The sequence below is a fragment of the Salmo salar genome, chromosome 18 (assembly GCF_965601325.2).
Source record: "Salmo salar chromosome 18, fSalSal1, whole genome shotgun sequence".
Classification (NCBI taxonomy): Eukaryota; Metazoa; Chordata; class Actinopteri; order Salmoniformes; family Salmonidae; genus Salmo; species Salmo salar.
Genome location: NC_138308.1, coordinates 66,464,669 through 66,482,584, shown reverse-complemented (window position 1 = coordinate 66,482,584; position 17,916 = coordinate 66,464,669). Strand labels below are relative to the sequence as shown.

General features: G+C 40.5%; 1 pseudogene; it reads right to left on the bottom strand.

Annotated features, from left to right (window-relative positions):
• Positions 1-4,414: 4,414 nt before the first annotated feature.
• LOC123728660 (E3 ubiquitin-protein ligase RNF170 pseudogene) lies at positions 4,415-5,166 on the bottom strand (annotated as a pseudogene).
• Between the last annotated feature and the right edge of the window lie 12,750 nt (positions 5,167-17,916).

Sequence of the window (17,916 nt, the reverse complement as noted above, 5' to 3'; positions counted from 1 at the left end):
AATCTGGTTACCACTCCTACCCAGTAACTAGAATATGCATATACTTATTACATATGGATAGAAAACACCCTAAATTTTCTAAAACTGTTTGAATGGTGTCTGTGAGTATAACAGAACTCAAATGGCAGGTCAAAACCTGAGAGATTCCTTTACAGGAAGTGGCCTGTCTGACCATTTCTTGAACTTCTTTTCCATCTCTATCATTTACTAAGGATCTCTGCTCTAACGTGACACTTCCCACGTCGTCCATAGGCGCTCAGAGCCCGGGAAAAAACAGAATGTCGTCATTCCAGCCCCAGGCTGAAACACATTATCGCCTTTCTCAAGTGGCCGATCAAGGGACACGGGCTTATGCGCGTGACCCCGACCGCCCCCGCCTTTGGGATTTTTTCCACTGTTTGCCGAAAAGGAGATTCCCTGTCGGAATATTGTCGCTTTTCTACGAGAAAAGTGTCGTAAAAATTGATTTTAAACAGCGGTTGACATGCTTCGAAGTACGGTAATGGAATATTTAGAATTTTATTGTCACGAATTGCGCCATGCGCGTGACACTTCTTTACTATTTCGGATAGTGTCTGAAACGCACGAACAAAACGCCGCTATTCGGATATAACGATGGATTATTTTGGACCAAACCAACATTTGTTATTGAAGTAGCAGTCCTGGGTGTGTATTCTGACGAAGACAACAAAAGGTAATCAAACTTTTATAATAGTAAATATGATTATGGTGAGTGCTAAACTTGCCCGGTGTCTAAATAGCGAGCCCGTGAAGCCTGGGCTATGTACTTAGAATATTGCAAAATGTGCTTTCACCAAAAAGCTATTTTAAAATCGGACATATCGAGTGCATAGAGGAGGTCTGTATCTATAATTCTTAAAATAATTGTTATGCTTTTTGTGAACGTTTATCGTGAGTAATTTAGTAAAATGTTAGCGAATTCCCCGGAAGTTTGCGGGGGATATGCTAGTTCTGAACGTCACATGCTAATGTAAAAAGCTGGTTTTTGATATAAATATGAACTTGATTGAACAAAACATGCATGTATTGTATAACATAATGTCCTAGGGTTGTCATCTGATGAAGATCATCAAAGGTGAGTGCTGCATTTAGCTGTCTTCTGGGTTTTGGTGACATTATATGCTGGCTTGAAAAATGGGTGTCTGATTATTTCTGGCTTGGTACTCTGCTGACATAATCTAATGTTTTGCTTTCGTTGTAAAGCCTTTTTGAAATCGGACAGTGTGGTTAGATTAACGAGAGTCTTGTCTTTAAATAGCTGTAAAATAGTCATATGTTTGAGAAATTGAAGTAATAGGATTTTTAACGTTTTGAAAATCGCGCCACAGCCCAGAGAGGTTAATAAGGATAAAGCTTTTGTAAGACATTGAGATGCTATGTACTGATGTAATGTGATAGAATTGTATTTCTGTAACCAAATCTAACTCAGTCATAGGCACGCCCCCAGGGACCCATACAGGACCAGGCGTCATTTGACAAGCTGTTCTATGGGCACTATAAAACACCCCTTGATTTACATTTCCCCAGACCAGGCCTACACTCCGTTGGCTAATAGGTTTTACCTTCCAATTCCTCTACTGAAAGTGAACCATACCACGTGGTTAACTTTTAGACTATTGATACTGACAGAATAAGAACAAGTCTTTGATATTAATTATTATTCTGCAGCTAAGTAAATTATATCATTGAACACGAAGACCAACGAAACAACCATTCGATGACGACATTAATGAATGTCGCTTTGAAAGATCCATTCTAACCGAGAGAGAGACTCTCCATCAGAACTACTCTCAAACAAGAATCAGAACGACACACTGAGCGTAAATATATATTGATTGCAATTGTTCCCGAATGAGTGAGCCTTCAATTGTCAATTGTTAATATTAATGAACTCTGTGTAACTGCCACAGCTGACCTTTTATGATCCATTGTTCAACAGGCTGACCTGCCTGTTTAGCCCACAAGGGCACATTCCTCTACCAATCCTCTGTGACGATAGTTGCTGTTTGTATGTTTTTCTGTTAATTACTTAGTGTAGTAAATAAATGATTTTAAGACAATTGATGTATGGATGATTTTAGTAAAGACTGGGTTCGTGCAGATACAACAATTTACGACGTTTCGAATGAGACTGGACTAGAGGTAAAATACACCATTGAAACTAGAAGATAATCGGCCTATACTGTAATAGAATAGAATATTATAGTACAGGAAAGTTATATTAGGAAAATTATAGCTTTGTAATCTGAATATTCTCCTTGGTGCCCGATCTCCTAGTTAATTACAATTAAACGATTAATCAGTTTAATCGCGTGATAATAATTACAGGGAGCTAATTGATAAACATATCTTCCGTTTAATGGTACCCCCAAAGACACGACAATACTATATGGCAGACCGGCATGTCCAGCCCACTCATTATCTCAGCCATTCAGGTTGCTGTCTTTTTCTTTGGCTAAACCAACTAGGCTCGTAATTTAACAATTTTATTCGTATTTACAGATGGCATATAACAAGTTTGTTATTAAGGCACATGTTCGAGAAGGCATTTCTGCCAAAAAAAGCATTTTGATATAAAAAATAAGTTAACTTTCAAATCAGCTCTCCTGTGAAGTAGTGACTTGCGACATACACCTAGTTTCCTGAAACGGGTCACATATCTGCTGTTTTTGACTGGTCAACCGTAATGTTGTCTGTGTGTTGTAAAAAAAAAAGTTTTTTCATGTTGTCCTTGTTTTTTTGTGATTTGTAAACAAAGACGGGAGTATGAGAATTGATGCCAGCTACTGTATGCATTTATATATCATTGATTATCCGTTATAATACAGTACATTACATTATATTATTCATTACCATCAGCTCCTGTAATCTATACACTGAGTGTACAAAACATTAAGGTCACTTACTCTTTCCATGACATAGACTGACCAGGTGAATGCAGGTGAACTCTATCATACCATATTGATGTCACTTGCTAAATCCACTTCAATCAGAGTAGATAAACGGAAGGAGAGAGGTTAAAGAATAATTGTTAAGCCTTGAGACAATTGAGATATGGATTATGTACCATTCAGAGGGTGAATTTGCAAGACAAAAGATTTAAGTGCCTTTGAACAGGGTATGGGAATATCGCTGCTGGTATTTTCTCGCTCAACAGTTTTCCATGTGTATCAACGATGATCCACCACCCAAAGGACATCCAGACAACCAGAGTCCATGCTGTGACAAATTGAGGCTGTTCTGAGGGAAAAGGGGGGGGGGGGTGCAACTCAATATTAGGAAGGTGTCCTTAGTGTTTTACTAGCATTGGTTGAAGGGGGGAAGAGATATTGAATATACCCCAGTGTTACACTTAATCAACACAACACACATTTATTTTTATTACAAGTGTGTTATCAAATTACCTCAGCTGTAACAATAATCAATACGGATAGGTAATCAAAATTATATATTCCATTTAGCTATTGCTTCCTTAATTAATATAGCAATCATGTGTACCAAATCAAACAATGCAAAGCATCAACTACTGTGTGGTGACAAAGTTCAACAGAACTGACTGTTTTGTAACATTTCTATTATTATTATTTTTATGTTTGAGAGAGAGAGAGAGAGAGAACTTCACATTTAATATACCAGATTGGACTGTACTTCTCAAACACACCTAAATGTATGAAAGATCTATAGTGTCACGCCCTGACCTTAGAGATCCTTATTATTCTCTATGTTTGGTTAGGTCAGGGTGTGACTCGGGTGGGAAAGTCTATGTTTTCTATTTCTTTATTTTTGGCCGAGTGTGGTTCCCAATCAGAGGCAGCTGTCGATCGTTGTCTCTGATTGGGGATCATATATAAATTGTAATTTTCCTTTTGGGTTTTTGTGGGATCTTGTTTTCTGTTTAGTGACCGTGCCTGACAGAACTGTGCACTTTCGTTTTCGCCTTTTGGTATTTTGTTTAAGTGTTTTTGGGAATAAAGGAATCATGAACACTTTCCACGCTGCGCTTTGGTCTACTCTTCCTACCACCAATGAGAGTCATTACATATAGTTGCAAATATGAACAAAATGTTAACTTCAGATCAGCCAGTTCAATGGGTATGACATCTGATCAGGTGATGAAACAATCCAAATTGTTGATTTATTTTATTTGTATATTGCTCCAATACCCTTACCAAAAGAACTATACTTAATTTGTTGATATCCCCTCCCCCACACCCGCCTGATAAAGTTCCACTGATTATAGGGACTTTAATCAGGGGGACTTTTGTCAGGGCCCCGTTAAAGGCCAAAGCACTAGATAAAGATCACTGACCGGCACAGTGTGTTTGACCTGGCATGATATAAATAGGTATTTGATTAATTGCATACTCCTGTCCAGTGGCTGTTTGTCAACCTGTCAGTCTGAGACATAGATGAAGAGGAGCAAGATGACAAAGAAGTTGGGGTGGCAGGTAGCCTAGTGGTTAGAGCGTTGGACTAGTAACCGAAAGGTTGCAAGATTGAATCCCGAGCTGACAAGGTAAAATCTGTACTTCTGCCCCTGAACAAGGCAGTTACACCCACTGTTCCTAGGCCGTCATTGAAAATAATAATTTGTTCTTAACTGACTTGCCTAGTTAAATAAAGGTTTAAAAAAAAAGTTGTCCATGAAGCCTATCAGGCCGAACAGGGCCTTGGGGATGAAATCCAGTGGAGAGGCCAGGTAGATAAGTGCCCCACCAGACACAGGATACGTCCAGAAGAGGTTGCCCACGGAGAACATCTCCCTGAAGGCGTGGCACAACAATGTGGGGATGTCCCGCAGGGCGATCCATGAGAGATCTGGGCTGGCCTGAGAACCACCGGTTGTAGTTGCTGAGATCCTGCAAGATGAGTATTGGCTCAGCCTGCCCATCCTGGACCTACTGCAGTGAGGTGTGGTCTTGGAAGAGCAGGAAAAGCAATTTAACCATTTGTCTACAGATGGGCCAGTTAATAGCACCAAGCCAAATCCAAGACCTCCAATACACAATTATACAGGAACCACTTAAGCCTGGGCTCAGCAGGGGTTTCCTGCTCTGACTGAAGCTGCTCCCGAACAGCACACACATGCTCCTGGTTCTTTGGGTGGATTTTTTGGTGATAATCTCTGCTGAGCATTGTTAGAAGTCCAATGGTTTTATTCCATTATTTCCACTCATATCCTGCACTACATATCATTTGGAATTATGATAGTATGAGAAAGAGAGATTGTAAATCAAATAACCTGTCCACAGTCATGCAAAATGGGCCTGATGTGGGTTGTCCGAATAGAATCCCCTTAAGTGCCCCCTTCTCCCAGTGTAATAAATGTCAATATTTCCGCTTCAGTTTAATAACATTGAACCTAACAGAGATTTATTAAATATCATGTGAATTAAATTATTTTAGAATTGTGTAATATTTCAATATTGTGTTGAAACATTTAGACAGTGGGGAAAACTGTGCAGGTTAGAAGAGCACAGGTTAGAAAAGCCCAGCTTCCCCAACTGATCCATTTCTGGGATGAAGGGGAAGCAAAATAAGGAACCACATTACATTTCATAATGGTCGGAGAAAGTTTGTCATGGCGCTTGCAACGCCAGGGTTGATGCCCTTGAGAGACCAGTACGAAAATGTATGCACACACTACTGAAAGTCGCTCTAGATAAGAGCATCTGCTAAATGGCCTAAATGTAAAATGTTTATATAAAAATGTTTGTGTCAGTATTACTGCTCCCAAATTACATACTCCAATACAGGAGATATGATGCAAGATGAATTGAGATTGTATGTCAAATCAAATCAAACTTTATTTGCACATGCACCAAATACAACAAGTGTAGACTTTACTGTGAAATGCTTACTTACACGACCTTAACCAACAGTGCAGTTCAAGAAGAGTTAAGAAAATATTTACCAAGTAGACTAAAATAAAAGAAATAATAAAAAGTAACACAATAAGAATAACAATAACGAGGCTATATACAGGGGGCACAAGTACTGAGTCAGTGTGCGTGGGTACAGGTTAGTTGAGGTAATTTGTATATGTACTGTAGGTGGGGGTGAAGTGACTAAGCATAGATAATAAACAGCGAGTAGCAGCAGTGTACAAAAGGGATGGGGATGGGTCAATATAAATTGTTGAGTGGCGATTTTAATAATTTTTCAGCAGTCTTGGGGGAAGAAGCTGTTGAGGAGCCTTTTGGTCCTAGACTTGGCGCTCCGGTACCACTTGCCGTTCACACTACCCTCTGTAGCGCCTTACGGTCAGATGCCGAGCAGTTGCCATACCAGTCGGTGATGCAACCAGTCAGGATGCTCTCGATGGTGCAGCTGTAGAACCTTTTGAGGATCTTGGGACCCATGCCAAATCTATTCAGTCTCCTGAGGGGGAAAAGGTTTTGTCGTGCCCTCTTCAAGACTGTCTTGGTATGTTTGGACCATGATAGTTCATTGGTGATGTGGACACCAAGGAACTTGAAACTCTTGACCTGCTCCACTACCCCATCAATGTTAATATTTATTTGATTTGATTTTACCTTTATTTAACCTCTCTGGGGCCTTCCCCGTAGCTCAGTTGGTAGAGCATGGTGTTTGCAACGCCAGGGTTGTGGGTTCGATTCCCACGGGGGGCCAAGTACGAAGAAGAAAAAAATTTGTATGAAATGAAAATGAAATGTATGCATTCACTACTGTAAGTCGCTCTGGATAAGAGCGTCTGCTAAATGACTAAAATGTAAAGTGAAATAGCAGGGTGGCAAATTCAAAACAACAAAAATCTCATAATTCAAATTTCTTAAACATACAAGTATTATATCCCCTTTTAAAGATACACTTCTCGTTAATGCAACCACATCGTCCGATTTCAAAAAGGCTTTAAGGCGAAAGCATAACATTAGATTAACATTAGATTATGTTAGGACAGCACCTAAACAAGAAAAACCACACAGCCATTTTCCAAGCAAGGAGAGGAGTCACAAAAACCAGAAATACGGCTAAAATGAATCACTAACCTGTGATGATCTTCATCAGATGGCACTCATAGGACTTCATGTTACACAATACATGTATGTTTTGCTCGATAAAGTTCATATTTATATCCAAAAACCCCATTTTACATTGGCATGTAATGTTCAGAAATGTTTTGCCTCCCAAAATTTCCGGTGAATGAGCACATCAATTTACAGAAATACTCATCAAAAACGTTGCTAAAATATTCAACCGTTATTTAAAGAATTATGGATACATTTCCCTTAATGCAACCACTGTGTCAGATTTCCAAAAAGCTTTACTGCGAAAGCAAATTTTGCAATAATCTGAGTACAGCGTTCAGACACGAAACCAAACCCCCCATTTTGTGGAGTCAACAAAACTCAGAAATAATATTATAAATATTCACTTACCTTTGATGATGTTCATCAGAATGAACTCCCAGGAATCCCAGGTCCACAATAAATGTTTGTTTTGTTCAATAAAGTCCATCATTTATGTCCAAATACCTCCTTTTGTTCGCGCGTTCAGTCCACTACTCCAAATGCAGGAAGCCCACACAAATTTCACGAGTAAAAGTAAAAAAAACTGATATTTACGTTCGTAGAAATATGTCAAACCATGTATAGCATCAATCTTTAGGACGTTTTTACCATAAATCTTCAGTAATATTCCAACCAGACAATTCCAATGTCTTCAGAAAAGAAAAGGAACACAGCTAACTCTCACGTGACTGCGCGCCTTTAAGCTAATGTCATTTTCTCACTCATCAACTTCCAGGCCCTCTTGTTCGCTCCATATTCACAGTAGAAGCATGAAACAATGTTCTCTCATTTTGGAACACAGGTCCCATCTCACATGAACGCGCACCAATGAAGTGATGTCCTTCCCTGGGTGACCAACTTCCCAGCCTTCTCATTCGGTCTCTGTTCATCGTAGACGCCTCAAACAACTTTCTCAAGACTGTTGACATCTAGTGGAAGCATTAGGAAGTGCAAAATGAACCCTAAGTCACTGTATACTGGATAAGGAATCATTTGAAAAACTACAAGCCTCAGATCTCCACACTTCCTGGTTGGATTTTTCTCAGGTTTTTGCCTGCTAAATGTGTTCTGTTATACTCACAGACATCATTCAAACAGTTTTAGAAACTTCAGAGTGGTTTCTATCCAAATCTACTATGCATATCCTACCTTCTGAGCCTGAGTAGCAGGCAGTTTAATTTGGGCACGCCTTTCATCCGGACGTCATAATACTGCCCCCTACCCTAGAGAAGTTAACTAGACAAGTCAGTTATGAACAAATTCTTATTTTCAATGACAGCCTAGGAATAGTGGGTTAACTGCCTTGTTCAGGGGCAGAACAACAGAATTTTACCTTGTCAGCTCGGGGATTCGATCTTGCAACCTTTCTTGCAACCTTTCGGTTCCTAGTCCAATGCTCTAACCACTAGGCAGATAGCATATCTGCCCACCTTTTCTTGTAGCCCACGATCAGCTCCCTTGTCATACTCACATTTAGGGAGAGGTTGTCCTGGCACCACACTGACAGTTCTCTGACCTCCTCCCTATAGGCCATCTCATCGTTGTCGGTGATCAGGCCTACTACTGTTGTATCGTCAGCAAACTTAATGATGGTGTTAGAGTCGTGTTTGGCCACGCAGTCGTGGGTGAACAGGGAATACAGGAGGGGACTAAGTACACACCCCTGAGGGACCCCTGTGTTAGGGATCAGCATGGCAGACATGTTGTTGCCTACTCTTACAACCTGGGGGCAGACTGTCAGGAAGTCCATGATCCAGTTGCAGAGGGAGGTGTTTAGTCCCAGAGTTGTTAGCTTAGTGATGAGCTTCATGGGCACTATGGTGTTGAACTCTGAGCTGTAGTCAATGAACAGCATTCTCACATAGGTGTTCCTTTTGTCCAGGTGAGAAACGGCAGTGTGGAGTGTGATTGAGATTGCGTCATCTGTGTGTACTCATGAATTGGAGTGGGTCTAGGGTGTCCGGGAGGATGCTGTTGATGTGAGCCATGACCAGCCTTTCAAAGCATTTCATGGCTACCGACGTGAGTGCCATGGGGCATTAATCATTTATGCAGGTTACCTTCGCTTCCTTGGGCACAGGGTCTATGGGGGTCTGCTTGAAACATGTAGGTATTCCAGACTCGGTCAGGGAGAGGTTGAAAATGTCAGTGAAGACACTTGACAGTTGGTCCATGCATGCTTTGAGTACACTCCCTGGTAATCCGTCTGGCCCAGCGGCTTTGTGAATGTTGACCTGTTTAAAGGTTTTATTCACATCGGCTACCTAGACCGTTATCACACAGTCATCCAGAACAGCTGGTGCTCTCGTGCATGTTTCAGTGTTGCTTGCCTCAAAGCGAGCATAAAAGGCATTTAGCTTGTCTGGTAGGCTCGCGTCACTGGGCAGCTCGTGTCTGGGTTTCCCTTTGTAGTCCGTAATAGTTTTCAAGCCCTGCCACGTCCGACGAGCGTCAAAGCCTGTGAAGTAGGATTCAATCTTAATCCTGTATTGATACTTGCTTGTTTGATGGTTCGTCTGAGGGCATAGCGGGATTTCTTATAAGCGTCCGGATTAGTATCCCGCTCCTTGAAAACGGCAGCTGTAGCCTTTAGTTCGATGTGGATGTTGCCTGTAATCCATGGCTTCTGGTTGGGATATGTATCCTCTCTCTCCCTATGTTACAAGTACCTCTCCTTTCCCCTTCCTTACCTGTTGTTGAGGTAATGCAGGGTTCTGCATTCTCCTCGCAGGCTCCCTGTGAATAAAATGAGAATGAAAATGTGGGAAACATACAGTAGATGATTATGCACATAGTAACTATAGTACATCTAGCTAGTTCATTGGGGCAGCTATATACAATCAATGAATGGATCACACCCAAACAAACCTAAGTAGCTACTGTATTTAAATTCTCTTTCATTTTAATGTATTTTTACAACATGTGATTTGAGGTTCAATTGCAAATGCATACAACTGCTTTTGGGTGATGCACAAACAGATTGTTTCGTTGGGCCTGTGTAACAAGTCTCAGGTGTGGGACACAATGAAAAAATAAATATATATCTGATAAACATATTTGCTGAACATTCATTTGAATTAAAAACATTCACAAACGCATTAACGTCTTTCTCAAATACATATAGCTCTCAGCTATTCATGAACGTTAGTGATAACACAAAAATATGGTCTGGTGGTGGTGTACAAAATCCCTAAAATACTACGCTTGTATTACATAGGCTACAACAGTACATACAATTCTCTCTTTAGACAGGTTACTAGTAAAACAAATTATAGAAGAGGCATATATTCATGTAACAAAAACCCATAGACTAGCTAAAACAGGAGCTAAAAATAGTTAGGGCGAATTGGGCCTGCTAGTGCTAAGCATTTGACAGTCAACTACAAACTTCATAAAATATAACTGGTTAAAATACATATAATTGGCGTGTCTCATATGTATACATGAAAATACAAATAATGTGAGCCTTAATTTGTTCGATTAAAACCATTAGGGGCAATAAAACATGTATTATAAAAATAGATTCTGCTACAGAGGCAGTTGGTATGTAATGACTTTCGAAACATGACTTCTGAAATTTGTTTTTGTTGTAGCACATGGCCCGTGAAAAGCCTGTGCATGGCCCTGCCTACTGGTGACACTAATAAACATCATTGTCAATATTTTATCTAAAGAAATGGCTAAATGCTTTAGAAAAGCAGCCAACATCTGACCAACAAGATTGACAATGGTTAGCCTCTCTAGGGTCGGCGGGACGAAATCGTCCCACCTACTCAACAGCCAGTGTAATCCCGTGGCGCGATATTCAAATACCTTAGAAATGCTATTACTTCAATTTCTCAAACATATGACTATTTTACACCATTTTAAAGACAAGACTCTCGTTAATCTAACCACACTGTCCGATTTCAAAAAGGCTTTACAACGAAAGCAAAACATTAGATTATGTCAGCAGAGTACCCAGCCAGAAATAATCAGACACCCATTTTTCAAGCTAGCATATAATGTCACATAAACCCAAACCACAGCTAAATGCAGCACTAACCTTTGATGATCTTCATCAGATGACAACACTAGGACATTATGTTATACAATACATGCATGTTTTGTTCAATCAAGTTCATATTGATATAAAAAAACAGCTTTTTACATTAGCATGTGACGTTCAGAAATAGCATACCCCCCCGCAAACTTCCGGTGAATTTACTAAATTACTCACGATAAAAGTTCACAAAAAACATAACAATTATTTTAAGAATTATAGATACAGAACTCCTCTATGCACTCGCTATGTCCGATTTTAAAATAGCTTTTCGGTGAAAGCACATTTTGCAATAATCTCAGTAGATAGCCATATAATAATCCATAGTTATATCCAAATATCCTCTGTTTTGTTCGTGCGTTCAAGACACTATCCGAATGGTAAAGAAGGGTGACGAGCAAGACGCATTTCGTGACAAAAAAATTCTAAATATTCCATTACCATACTTCGAAGCATGTCAACCGCTGTTTAAAATCAATTTTTATGCAATTTTTCTCGGAAAAAAGCAATAATATTCCGACCGGGAAAGCGTGTTTAGGTTCAAAGACGAAAGAAAATAAAACATGGGGTCGACTCGTGCACGCGCCTCAGCCCATTGTCCTCTGATAGAGCACTTACCAAAAGCGCTAATGTTTTTCAGCCAGTGGCTGGAATTACATCATTCAGCTTTTTCCCGCCTTCTGAGAGCCTATGGGAGCCGTAGGAAGTGTCACGTTACAGCAAAGATCCTCAGTCTTCAATAAACAGAGTAAAGAAGCTCAAGGAATGGTCAGAGAGGGCACTTCCTGTACAGAATCTTCTCAGGTTTTTGCCTGCCATATGAGTTCTGTTATACTCACAGACACCATTCAAACAGTTTTAGAAACTTTAGGGTGTTTTCTATCCAAAGCCAATAATTATATGCATATTCTAGTTTCTGGGCAGTAGTAATAACCAGATTAAATCGGGTACGTTTTTTATCCGGCCGTGTAAATACTGCCCCCTACCCCCAACAGGTTAAAAGTATAGCTTTGCAAAGACTATGATCATCATTGCAGTGGTCAATATCAATAGTCACCAACACTTCTATACTTTGCCAATTAAGTTGTCTGTTACCCACAATGACCCATGATTCCTTGAGATGTGGGCAGCATTCCGTATGAAAAAAAACACTGCATAACATTCAAATAAACAGAAACAGTATTTTTCTGAACGACCAATTGGAAGACAGGGAGGGGTTAGGTTTAGGGCTGTTTTGGTGACCCTATTATCGCCACAATGGTGGTCACAAGTCATGATGGCAGTCAAATTCCATGTGACCTTGTAGTCATGGTAATTAGGCTTCGCCAAGCTCTGATGCTGCTGATGGTCATTAGTAGAACACCAAACTTGCTAACTGCTTGGTACTCCGCACTCTATTGTCCCTCTAATCACGCTGACATCAATGTAAATGTAATCGAAAATCTAATCATACTCTTCATGGGAGCCCATGAGCTCATGTTGCACAACATTTCTATAGACATTTCTATTTTCTTTCTGCTGCCCCTGTTTCGAGACAGGTGCATGGTAATGGTCCATTCGAAATCAAAACACATTTCACACATATATTATTTAGTATATGTAAAGACAAGATTAAATCAAGAATAGTGTGATGGGTGACAATATTAGCCTATCACTTGTGAATGATATATTATCTCATGCGAAACGATGCCCAGTTTAAGGCAAACAGCGCATGCTTTTTTTTGGCGAGTTTTTCAAATCATAGTCGCACACCTCATGTAGCCTAGCACATAGGCCTATATGTTTTGAGAAGGTTTGTATCACAACTAAAGTGGCCAAATACCTACTTAAAATGAAGCACAATAACCCCCATTATAGTGGGTGTAGAGCCTTACTGGCATACATACATGAGTTTCAAGTTTGGAGAAGGTAATTTTTACCATAAAAATGCACCTTTATAATAAAAGCATTACATGCATAATCGCGTTTGTTGTCACTTTTGAGAATGTTATTTTCCTGCTAGTGGACAATTGCGCTTATAGCCTACATCCGTGTGCGCATTGCTGCGCTTATAATGTGAAGAAATAGCCTAATAGATCTAATTTGTTCCGTCAGGCTCATTGCTTAAAACTTTTTTTTTAATGCTAGTGGTTGTATTAATTTGGGATCTACTGTCCCGGACTATGTTTGCAATGTTTTTTTCTCGCACAGAATATAATAGGTAAACTTTTGTACTATGGGGATAGTAGATTGACATAGGCTAGTGCTTTTTCTGTTTGTTAGGCCTGCTCATCTTGTTGGCTGATGAAAAGTAAATGTGGACAGTTCTTCCAATATCGTCAATATGCGCCTCGGAATTGGATAAGGACGCGTGCAGACCTTTGGAACATCTACAGTACATTTTAAAAAGTCTAATAAATCCATGTAATATAGCCTTCACCATCACAATAAATCCATTATTTATATTAGACAGGTCTAAAGAAACACGATATTAAAAAAATGTAGTCTACTTCAGAAGATCAGAATAGCATGCTCTGCATACGTTCTGCGAACGTCCTGAATGTGTCTGTTATTTAATTTATTGTGGCTGGAATAATTTAATTCAGTCTCAAAGTAAGAAAATCTATCTAATCTAACCACATCCACAGACCATTATAACAATAAGACAGCATACGATCAGAAACTCAGTTGAATGCAACGCATATTGTCAAGTGATATCTTCAACAGTTCTGTGAAAACACAGGGGTGGTGGGTGGAACAAGGTGTCAACAGTCCCAAAATAGCCCTAGCTTGAGGGAGAGTTGGAGTTGGAGAGAGAAGCCTTGGCTCTACAGAAGAGCTGGTTTGGAGCTCAGTGTTGAGTCACTGCTAGTTGACTCTCCCCTCTCCTTCCAAAGACAGAAATGCCATGACAGTTTAGCTCTCAGGCTACAGTACAAAGAGTTACCTGACAGTGGGCAAGCTGCTTCAGAGAGCTTTTACACCTTCATGCTGGCTTGTTGTGCTTTTCCCAGGGCCAACATGGTCATGATTCAGCTATGCACTGACTAATAGACCAAAGTAGAGCAGACACATATATGCATGCACATACAGTACACACGTGGGGCCTACTCTCACACACACACACACACACACACACACACACACACACACACACACACACACACACACACACACACACACACACACACACACACACACACACACACACACACATTAAAACACCATTCCCTTATCACACACAGCACACACATAGAGGAATGATACTTTGTCCCCTTGTCCACGCATACTTTCTTTAGCTTTAGACATCTCTGAGTGCATTGTTGTCGATAGCTGATGGTAAAAGCGGCCTTACACCGCTACACCACACTTATGCTATCATGGTTGACTGCTGCTCTGAGGTATGTATGAACAGGATAGAGAGGTGGGATGGAGAGGTGAGAAGCATTTTGTCGTTTTCGATAAAAATGAAATGGACAACATGTTCTTCTGTATTACTGACAAAGAAAGTCAGCTTTGAAACACTTCTCTGTTAGTTTTACACACTTGTAGCACTTCCAACACATTTTAACTGCATCGATTTGGGAACAACATTCAACTGTGGGGTGTTGAATACTGTGCCTGAAGGGGGGGAAAACACAGAGAGCGAAACTACACACTACACATCCCCTGGTTGACGAATCGGAGTTGAAACTGATTGATGAAGGTCTATGCTTAGTGCCACAAATATGTAAATGGAGGAAGATTTCTTCTCTTGCAGGCACTTAGCGAACTGCAATGTCGGCTCCATAATTAATTGAGTGAGTTAGCCTAGGTAAAGTCCCAACACCTGGTGCCACTGCCTTAGCTTAGCATCACTCAGCAACAGCAGCATGCGTACAGATGCCGGTGGGATCAGAGGAACCAGTTTCTCACTTCAAAGCAACTTGGTACAATTATTATTTACCAAAAATATTTATTTTGCAGTAACACATACCTCCTATAGAGGTAATGAGCAGAAGTTATGGGACATTTTTTGAGAGGAGATGGATGTAAGTGTGTAACATTTCGTTGGTTTATCCCCCTATGGATTTTTGGCATGCTTTGAATCATGGGCATTATGTTTGGGAGTAACTGTTACTTCTGGTTAATTGAAATAAAATAACTTGTACATGTGTCCTGTTAAAAGGCTGATTTCATGACAATTTCATGTTCACTGATGGTTGACGATTATGTAATAATCTATGTAATCAATTATTCTGTGAGCATGTCCCTATAGAGAACCAGAGGAGAAAAGATGATGTATTCAATCCAGAAATAGTATAGGAAATATATTAATCCCATTAATAAATATGTTTGTTATACAAGTGTTCACCTCACACTATCTTATACAGTTTTTGAGAAAGGACATAGGAGCATATTTTTGCATTTTGAAATGATAGAAATGCATTCATTTTTTTGCATTATTATGTAAAAAAAATGAATGTATTTGTAATCATCACCTGCATTCATTTTACAAAACATTGTCGGAATTGTGCCTGGCCTTGGCTGAGAATAATTACCACTAGGCCTACATACAGTACCAGTCAAAAGTTTGGACACTATCAGGAATCAAGGAAAGACCCAGATCCAGACACGTAGAATAAACAATGGTTTAATAGTCCAAGGGGCAGGCAAGAGACAGGTCAAGGCAGGCATGGGTCAATAATCCAGAGAAGGGGCAAGGGTACAAGTCTGCAGGCAGGCTCAAGGTCAGGCAGAGTGGTCAGGCAGGTGGGTACAGAGATGGGACAGGTGAGGGTCAAAACCAGGAGACCGAGAAAAAGAAAAGCTGGGGAAAACCAGGAGGACAAACGCTGGTAAGCTTGACAAACAAGACGAACTGGCAACAGACAAACAGGTGAACACAAGTATATAAACACAGGGGATAATGAGGAAGATGGGCAACACCTGGAGGGAGGTGGAGACAATCACAAAGACAGGTGAAACAGATCAGGGCATGACAGACACACCAGCTCATTCAAGGGATTTTCTTTATTTTTACTTGTTTCTACATTGTAGAATAGTAGTGAAGACATCAAAACAATGAAATAACACATATGGAATCATGTGTAACCCAAAAAATTTTAAACAAATCAAAATATATGTTAGATTTTAGATTCTTCAAAGTAGCCACCCTTTGCCTTTATGACAGCTTTGCATACTCTTGGCATTCTCTCAACCAGCTTCATGAGGAATGCTTTTCCAACAGTCTTGAAGGAGTTCCCACATATGCTGAGCACTTATTGGCTGCTTTTCCTTCACTCTGCGGTCCAACTTATCCCAAACCATATCAATTGGGTTGAGGTCGGGTGATTGTGGAGGCCATGTCATTGGATGCAGGACTCCATCACTCTCCTTCTTGGTCAAATAGCCCTTACACAGCCTGAAGGTGTGGTTTGGGTCATTGTCATGTTGAAAAACAAATGATAGTCCCACTAAGAGCAAACCAGATGGGATGGTGTATCGCTGCAGAATGCTGTAGTAGCCATGCTGGTTGAGTGTGCCTTGAATTATAAATAAATCACTGACATTGTCACCAGCGAAACAACCCCATCACACCTCCTCCTCCATGCTTCACGGTGGGAACCACACATGCGGAGATCATCCGTTCACCTACTCTGCGTCTCACAAAGACATGGCGGTTAGAACCAAAAATCAAAAATGTGGACTCATCAGATCACAGGACAGATTTCCACCGGTCTAATGTCCATTGCTCGTGTTTCTTGGCCCAATAAAGTATCTTCTTATTATTGCTGTCCTTCAGTAGTGGTTTCTTTGCAGCAATTTGACCATGAAGGCCTGATTCACACTGAACCTCTGAACAGTTGATGTTGAGATGTGTCTGTTACTTGAACTCTGTGAAGCATTTATTTGGGCTGCAATCTGCGGTTCAGTTAACTGTAATTAACTTATCCTCTGCGGGATAAGTGCGGTCCTCATGAGAGCCAGTTTCATCATAGTGCTTGATGGTTTTTGCGACTGCACTTGAAATAACTTTCGAAGTTCTTGATATTTTCCATGTTGATTGACCTTCATGTCTTAAAGTAATGAAGGACTGTTCTTGCCATAAGATGGATATGGTCTTTTGCCAAATAGGGCTATCTTCATTTAAGATGACGCATGTCAAAAATGTTATAAATTGATTTGCATTTTAATGAGGGAAATAAGTATTTGACCCCCTCTCAATCAGAAAGGTTTCTGGCTCCCAAGTGTCTTTTATACAGGTAACGAGTTGAGATTAGGACCACACTCTTAAAGGGAGTGCTCCAAATCGCAGCTTGTTACCTGTATAAAAGACACCTGTCCACAGAAGCAATCAATCAATCAGATTCCAAACTCTCCACCATGGCCAAGACCAAAGAGCTCTCCAAGGATGTCAGGGACAAGATTGTAGACCTACACAAGGCTGGAATGGGCTACAAGACCATCACCAAGCAGCTTGGTGAGAAGGTGACAACAGTTGGTGCGATTATTCGCAAATGGAAGAAACACAAAAGAACTGTCAATCTCCCTCGGCCTGGGGCTCCATGCAAGATCTCACCTCGTGGAGTTGCAATGATCATGAGAACGGTGAGGAATCAGCCCAGAACTACACGGGAGGATCTTGTCAATGATCTCAAGGCAGCTGGGACCATAGTCACCAAGAAAACAATTGGTAACACACTACGCCGTGAAGGACTGAAATCCTGCAATGCCTGCAAGGTCCCCCTGCTCAAGAAAGCACATATACATGCCCGTCTGAAGTTTGCCAATGAACATCTGAATGATTCAGAGGACAACTGGGTGAAAGTGTTGTGGTCAGATGAGACCAAAATGGAGCAC